Genomic DNA, 8,134 nt, shown 5'->3' with positions numbered 1-8,134 from the left:
TAGGCAGGCATGTCATTTTTTGTATTCAGTGTCTGGGGGGTCTAAAAAGTGTACCTGTCAAGTTTCAGCTCTGTAGCATGTCCAGAACCCCTAAAAAACAGCATTTTTCTTATATTTTCAGGAATACGGCTTCTCTGCGGCTGGCTTTTTCTCTTGCAGGCATTTAGCGGGCATTTTTTTAGGCAGGCATGTCATTTTTTGTATTTAGTGTCTGGGGGGTCTAAAAAGTGTACCTGTGAAGTTTCAGCTCTGTAGCATGTCCAGAACCCCTAAAAAACAGCATTTGTCTTATATTTTCAGGAATATGGCTTCTCTGCGGCTGGCTTTTTCTCTTGCAGGCATTTATCGGGCATTTTTTTAGGCAGGCATGTCATTTTTTGTATTTAGTGTCTGGGGGGTCTAAAAAGTGTACCTGTCAAGTTTCAGCTCTGTAGCATGTCCAGAACCCCTAAAAAACAGCATTTTTCTTATATTTTCAGGAATACGGCTTCTCTGCGGCTGGCTTTTTCTCTTGCAGGCATTTAGAGGGCATTTTTTTAGGCAGGCATGTCATTTTTTGTATTTAGTGTCTGGGGGGTCTAAAAAGTGTACCTGTGAAGTTTCAGCTCTGTAGCATGTCCAGAACCCCTAAAAAACAGCATTTGTCTTATATTTTCAGGAATATGGCTTCTCTGCGGCTGGCTTTTTCTCTTGCAGGCATTTATCGGGCATTTTTTTAGGCAGGCATGTCATTTTTTGTATTTAGTGTCTGGGGGGTCTAAAGTGTACCTGTGAAGTTTCAGCTCTGTAGCATGTCCAGAACCCCTAAAAAACAGCATTTTTCTTATATTTTCAGGAATATGGCTTCTCTGCGGCTAGCTTTTTCTCTTGCAGGCATTTAGCGGGCATTTTTTTAGGCAGGCATGTAATTTTTTGTATTTAGTGTCCGGGGGGGTCTAAAAAGTGTACCTGTCAAGTTTCAGCTCTGTAGCATGTCCAGAACCCCTAAAAAACAGCATTTTTCTTATATTTTCAGGAATGCGGCTTCTCTGCGGCTGGCTTTTTCTCTTGCAGGCATTTATCGGGCATTTTTTTAGGCAGGCATGTCATTTTTTGTATTTAGTGTCTGGGGGGTCTAAAAAGTGTACCTGTCAAGTTTCAGCTCTGTAGCATGTCCAGAACCCCTAAAAAACAGCATTTTTCTTATATTTTCAGGAATATGGCTTCTCTGCGGCTGGCTTTTTCTCTTGCAGGCATTTATCGGGCATTTTTTTAGGCAGGCATGTCATTTTTTGTATTTAGTGTCTGGGGGGTCTAAAAAGTGTACCTGTCAAGTTTCAGCTCTGTAGCATGTCCAGAACCCCTAAAAAACAGTATTTTCCTTATATTTTCAGGAATACGGCTTCTCTGCGGCTGGCTTTTTTTCTTGCAGGCATTTAGCGGGCATTTTTTTAGGCAGGCATGTCATTTTTTGTATTCAGTGTCTGGGGGGTCTAAAAAGTGTACCTGTCAAGTTTCAGCTCTGTAGCATGTCCAGAACCCCTAAAAAACAGCATTTTTCTTATATTTTCAGGAATACGGCTTCTCTGCGGCTGGCTTTTTTTCTTGCAGGCATTTAGCGGGCATTTTTTTAGGCAGGCATGTCATTTTTTGTATTCAGTGTCTGGGGGGTCTAAAAAGTGTACCTGTCAAGTTTCAGCTCTGTAGCATGTCCAGAACCCCTAAAAAACAGCATTTTTCTTATATTTTCAGGAATACGGCTTCTCTGCGGCTGGCTTTTTCTCTTGCAGGCATTTAGCGGGCATTTTTTTAGGCAGGCATGTCATTTTTTGTATTTAGTGTCTGGGGGGTCTAAAAAGTGTACCTGTGAAGTTTCAGCTCTGTAGCATGTCCAGAACCCCTAAAAAACAGCATTTGTCTTATATTTTCAGGAATATGGCTTCTCTGCGGCTGGCTTTTTCTCTTGCAGGCATTTATCGGGCATTTTTTTAGGCAGGCATGTCATTTTTTGTATTTAGTGTCTGGAGGGTCTAAAAAGTGTACCTGTGAAGTTTCAGCTCTGTAGCATGTCCAGAACCCCTAAAAAACAGCATTAGTCTTATATTTTCAGGAATATGGCTTCTCTGCGGCTGGCTTTTTCTCTTGCAGGCATTTAGCGGGCATTTTTTTAGGCAGGCATGTCATTTTTTGTATTTAGTGTCTGGGGGGTCTAAAAAGTGTACCTGTCAAGTTTCAGCTCTGTAGCATGTCCAGAACCCCTAAAAAACAGCATTTTTCTTATATTTTCAGGAATATGGCTTCTCTGCGGCTGGCTTTTTCTCTTGCAGGCATTTAGCGGGCATTTCTTTAGGCAGGCATGTAATTTTTTGTATTTAGTGTCTGGGGGGTCTAAAAAGTGTACCTGTCAAGTTTCAGCTCTGTAGCATGTCCAGAACCCCTAAAAAACAGCATTTTTCTTATATTTTCAGGAATACGGCTTCTCTGCGGCTGGCTTTTTCTCTTGCAGGCATTTATCGGGCATTTTTTTAGGCAGGCATGTCATTTTTTGTATTTAGTGTCTGGGGGTTCTAAAAAGTGTACCTGTCAAGTTTCAGCTCTGTAGCATGTCCAGAACCCCTAAAAAACAGCATTTTTCTTATATTTTCAGGAAAACGGCTTCTCTGCGGCTGGCTTTTTCTCTTGCAGGCATTTATCGGGCATTTTTTTAGGCAGGCATGTCATTTTTTGTATTTAGTGTCTGGGGGGTCTAAAAAGTGTACCTGTCAAGTTTCAGCTCTGTAGCATGTCCAGAACCCCTAAAAACAGCATTTTTCTTATATTTTCAGGAATACGGCTTCTCTGCGGCTGGCTTTTTTTCTTGCAGGCATTTAGCGGGCATTTTTTTAGGCAGGCATGTCATTTTTTTTATTCAGTGTCTGGGGGGTCTAAAAAGTGTACCTGTCAAGTTTCAGCTCTGTAGCATGTCCAGAACCCCTAAAAAACAGCATTTTTCTTATATTTTCAGGAATACGGCTTCTCTGCGGCTGGCTTTTTCTCTTGCAGGCATATATATCAGTGGTGGGTGGGCAGTGGCACAGTACACTCTCTGTGGACCTGACAGCAGTCACTGGCACCCAGGCAACTGCAATTTAAAAAATATATATATATTTTTTTACTTTGCAAGCTGCTGTGCCACTTTATATATCAGTGGTGGGTGGGCAGTGGCACAGTACACTCTCTGTGGACCTGACAGCAGTCACTGGCACCCAGGCAACTGCAATTTAAAAAATATATATATATTTTTTTACTTTGCAAGCTGCTGTGCCACTTTATATATCAGTGGTGGGTGGGCAGTGGCACAGTACACTCTCTGTGGACCTGACAGCAGTCACTGGCACCCAGGCAACTGCAATTTAAAAAAATATATATTTTTTTTTACTTTGCAAGCTGCTGTGCCACCTTATATATCAGTGGTGGGTGGGCAGTGGCACAGTACACTCTCTGTGGACCTGACAGCAGTCACTGGCACCCAGGCAACTGCAATTAAAAAATATATATATATTTTTTTTACTTTGCAAGCTGCTGTGCCACCTTATATATCAGTGGTGGGTGGGCACACAGTGGAACTGCAGTGGGCACAGTACACTCTGTGGACCTGACAGTAACTGGCAGCCCAGGCAACTGCAATAATAAAAAATATTTTTTTTTTTCAGTTTATTGCAACAAGATGCTGTGCCACCGTATATATATCAGTGGTGGGCAGTGCACTGCAGTGGGTACAGTGCACTCTGTGGACCTGACACAGCACTCACTGCAATTATGACAGAGGAAAAAAATATATTTTTTAAAATGCAAGGTACTGTGCCTGTGCCACCCGAAATGAGTGTGGTGTGCACACAGTACAGTCTGTGGTGGGTCTGTGGCCTCTCACACACAGCGGGCAGGCAACTGCAGTGTACAATAGATATATATAGATATATATATAAGGAAAAAACTCTATTACCTTACCAGCCCTTAAAAGGGCTTTTGGGGACACTATATATATATATATATATATATATATATATATATATGTATATATATAAATAAAAAAAATCCTCAGTTACCAGCCCTTAAAAGGGCTTTTGGGGACGCTAGGTATATATATATATATATATATATATATAAAAAAAAAAAAACACAAATACCAGCCCTTAGAAGGGCTTTTTGGGGTGCTGATATTACAGCAGTAGTGGACCAAGAACACTGCAAGACCAGGAACACTGACTAACTGTCCCTAGCTTAACAGCAGCAGCAGCAGCAGCAGCAGCTCTCTCCCTACTCTCACTACACACACTGCTTCAGAATGATCTAAGATGGATGCTGCCCTTGCTTATTTATAGGCGGTGGGAGGGTGTGGGAGGGAGGTATGCTGATTGGCTGGAAATGTGTCTGCTGACTGTAAAGTTCAGGGTCAAAGTTTGCCTCAATGATGTCTTATGGGGGGCGGACCGAACATCGCATATGTTCGCCGGCAGCGGCGAACGCGAACATGCTAAGTTCGCCGGGAACTGTTCGCCGGCGAACAGTTCTATACATCTCTACTAATCACTTGTTACTATGCCATCCTCACTTGTTTTGTTATACCTTGTTCACTTCACTTTAATATCAAGGCGGTTAAGTCTGCAATTCTATATTCTTTTTATGATATTTTTGAAAACCAAAAAATCATATTGAGAAAAAAAAGAAAATTGACCAACCGCATAAAAGGAAGCCATACATTGTGTACAACTGTCATGTGACCTGCTGTGATTAGTCATGGCGGTCACATGGTACTGGTAGCGAGCCAGTACCCTGATCAATAATTGTTCGTGTCCCATTGACAGGGCTGGTAACAAATCAAACAGCTGCATGGCCCCGCGATTGGCGGAAATAATCAAGCCACTGCCCCGCCCTGAATCTGTTATTGGCCAGGTAGGAACTGGTTAAAATACAATGGTCAGAAGTATGTAATTTACAGCCTAACATAGAGAGGTACCAAAATATACATAATAGTCTATACCAGGGGTGCTCAACCGGTGGCCCCCTCTTATGTGGCCCACGACCTCCTGCTCTGGGATGACGGGTCAACAAGCCTAGATTGCGGGTTGCCAGCCCGTCATCGCACAACATCAGAGTGGATGAAGCTGGCTCCATAGGAAGCAAGCGGATAAGGAGAGGGCAGGTGCCGTACTAGACAATGGCTTCCTCTACAGTATAGCACCCCTCCTGTCCCAGGTGAAGTGCCAACAGAAACTGTTAAATATCACAGTTTAGCAATGGGCATATTATATATTAAACATCATAATTTTGCAATGGTCGAGCACCCCTGGTGTTTAAAGTGCAGTGTGCTCCAAGCACAGGGATCATTAGTGCATTACACAAAGGGCACAGGAGTTGGGAATATGTTATTGCACAGAATGCAGGGGTCAGGAAAGAAAAAATGCACAGTTCATTAAACAGGGTACAACAGTAAAATTACCTCACTCCCCAAGCCATAACCCCCCCCCCCCCCCAAGTACATATTTTCCCCCTCCCCCTGAACAGTTCTTCCAGCAATAGAGATTCCCCCTCCTCCAAGTTTGTAAACTGCTGCATTCACCCGAAAAAAACATGTAGTAAACTTCAGCTTTACCCCCCCCCCCCATTTCCACATTTTGTTATGTTACTGCCTTATTCCAAAATGAATTACATTTTCCTCAAAATTCTACAAAAATACCCCATAATGACAATGTAAAAGAAGCTTGGTTGAAATCTTTGCAAATTTATTAAAGATAAAAAATGAAATAAACACGTGTACATAAGTATTCACAGCCTTGACACTCAAAATTGAGCTCAGGTGCATCCTGTTTTTACTGATCATCCTTGAGATGTTTCCACAACTTGATTGGAGTTTACCTGTGGTAAATTCAGTGGATTGGGCATGATTTGGAAAGGCACAAACTGGTCTATATAAGGTAAACAGTGCATGTCAGAGCACAAACCAAGCCATAAAGTCCAAGGAATTGCTGTAGACCTCCGAGACAGGGGGCATAGATCTGGGGAAGGGTACAGAAAAATGTCTGCAGCATTAAAGGTTCCAATGAGCACAGTGGCCTCCATCATCTGTAAATTCAAGAAGTTGGGAACCACCAGGACATTTCCTAGAGCGGGTCACCCGGGCAACCTGAGTGATTGGAGGAGAAGGACCTTAGTCAGAGAAGTGATCAAGAATCCGAAGGTGGATGAAAGGAGCAATACAGGGGTTTTGGGGGGGGGGTGCGGAAAAGTGGATGAAAAGAGCAGTAAACAGCTGGGGGCACTAGAAATAGATAACAGGAACAGCACATTGGGTGAAAGAGCTGGAGGGGGATGAAAGGAGTTGTACAGGGCTGGGGGCACTAGAAGTGGATGAAAGGTACAGTACGTGGGGTGTAGGGGGGTGCTAGAGGTGGCTAATAAAGACATTACAGTCTGGGAGCACTAGGAGTAGATGAAAGGAACAGTAAGTGGTTGGGGGTGCTATGTGGATGTAAGGAGCAGTGTAGGGTTGGGAGTGATGGGGGTGTGTATTAGCAGCAGTATAGGGTTGGTAATGATGTGGTTGATAACAGGAGCAGTATAGGTTTGGTAGCCATGGAGGAGGGTAAAAGGAGAAGTATAGGGTTGGTAGTGATGAGGATGGAGGAAAGAAGAACTCAGGGTCAGTGCCTGTAGAGGGCTGCTTTGGCAGCCGCACAAGGGCTCCAGGAGAGAGGGGTGGTAAAATCCAAATTCTCCACCCAAAGCCCTGGAGGTCCATTGAATCCCAAAGCCCAGTCCTGGAACAATTGCGCCCATGCTAGTGCCCCCCTGCCAGGCAAGTTAGTGGAGCCAAGTGCCGGAATTCTTTTTGGTACTGGGCTCCAGGACTCAGGGCTGGTTCACACCATGAATCACATGTTCCTGAGTGATTTACATGTGATCCGGATGCAGTCAGATTTCAGCCCATTAATTTGAATAGGCTTAAATCGCGCTGGACCACAACAAGAGTTGTGCATGCACTACTTTAAAAAATGCACAGGAATTGGATCACATGATACCACTGTATCATACAAACTGATGCAGGCAAATGCACTGCATTCACGATCAGCATTTGGGTTGTCATTAAGTTAACATTGTCACTTTGACTAAACTGCAGCCTATGTCAAAATGTTAGCACTTTATATATTTTCAGTGTGTGCAAAACCATATGCAATGGAAGCTTTTTTTTTTTTTTATTTTTTTATTACTTGTGGCACAAGGAAATCCAGGTTTTGTTTAACTACGCCCTCTAAGCCCCTCCCACTGCTATGAGTTTGGCTACATCCACATTTTTCTGCTGCACCGCGGATCACTTTGTCCCCTCAAGTGTCCCTCATTCTGAATTTTAAAAGTTGGGGGGAATGAGTTCCCTAATACTGCATTCTCTCTCCTACCGGGCGAAGTGTGGAATTTTTAGTTTGCGTCACTTGCCAGCTGCCCATAGCCAGTAAGGGGAAGCTGGGAATGCATGAACCCTCCCCTTGCTACACACTGTCCTTTAATAGCAGTTCAGCACAGCTCAAATTTTCAATGCTGTGTGACGCACCAGTGTGGCTGTAGACAGTGGGGGTGGGGGGTAGCATTGTAGAGGGTAAAGGGGGGGGGGATGGGTGAAGGGAAGAAAAATGCACCTTTGCATGCATAAACATAAATCCTTGCCCCAGACCTAGAAGCACTACAGGGTTGGCGGTGATGGAGCTAGATAAAAAGAGCAGTGCAGGTGGGCACTGGAAATGGACACATGTTACACTACAGATTGGGCACTGGAAGCAAATGCAAGGGACAATATTGGAGGTTTTGATGTCTGACAAATGAATCAGTATAGGGGATGCCTGAGTGGAAGTAAGGGAACAGCATATGAAGAGATGCCTAAAAGGAAGGACAGGGGACATACACAGTGGAATGAGGTGGGGGAGACACTTATTAAAGATTGCGTCATGCACCCTACCCCTCCTGTTCCAAGATGAGCTGTAAATATAGAGTATATCGTGGAGTAGTAATAATAATAATAATAATAGCAAATTGTGTAGATTTCTATTGAAAACAGCTATATCAGGTGACTGTCATCTCATTTGATTGAATGCCTTAACTGCATTAAAATGCAGGCAACATACCA

The sequence above is a fragment of the Pelophylax lessonae genome (genome assembly GCF_965119305.1).
Source record: "Pelophylax lessonae genome assembly, chromosome: 5".
Classification (NCBI taxonomy): Eukaryota; Metazoa; Chordata; class Amphibia; order Anura; family Ranidae; genus Pelophylax; species Pelophylax lessonae.
This window is presented reverse-complemented; position numbering follows the sequence as displayed.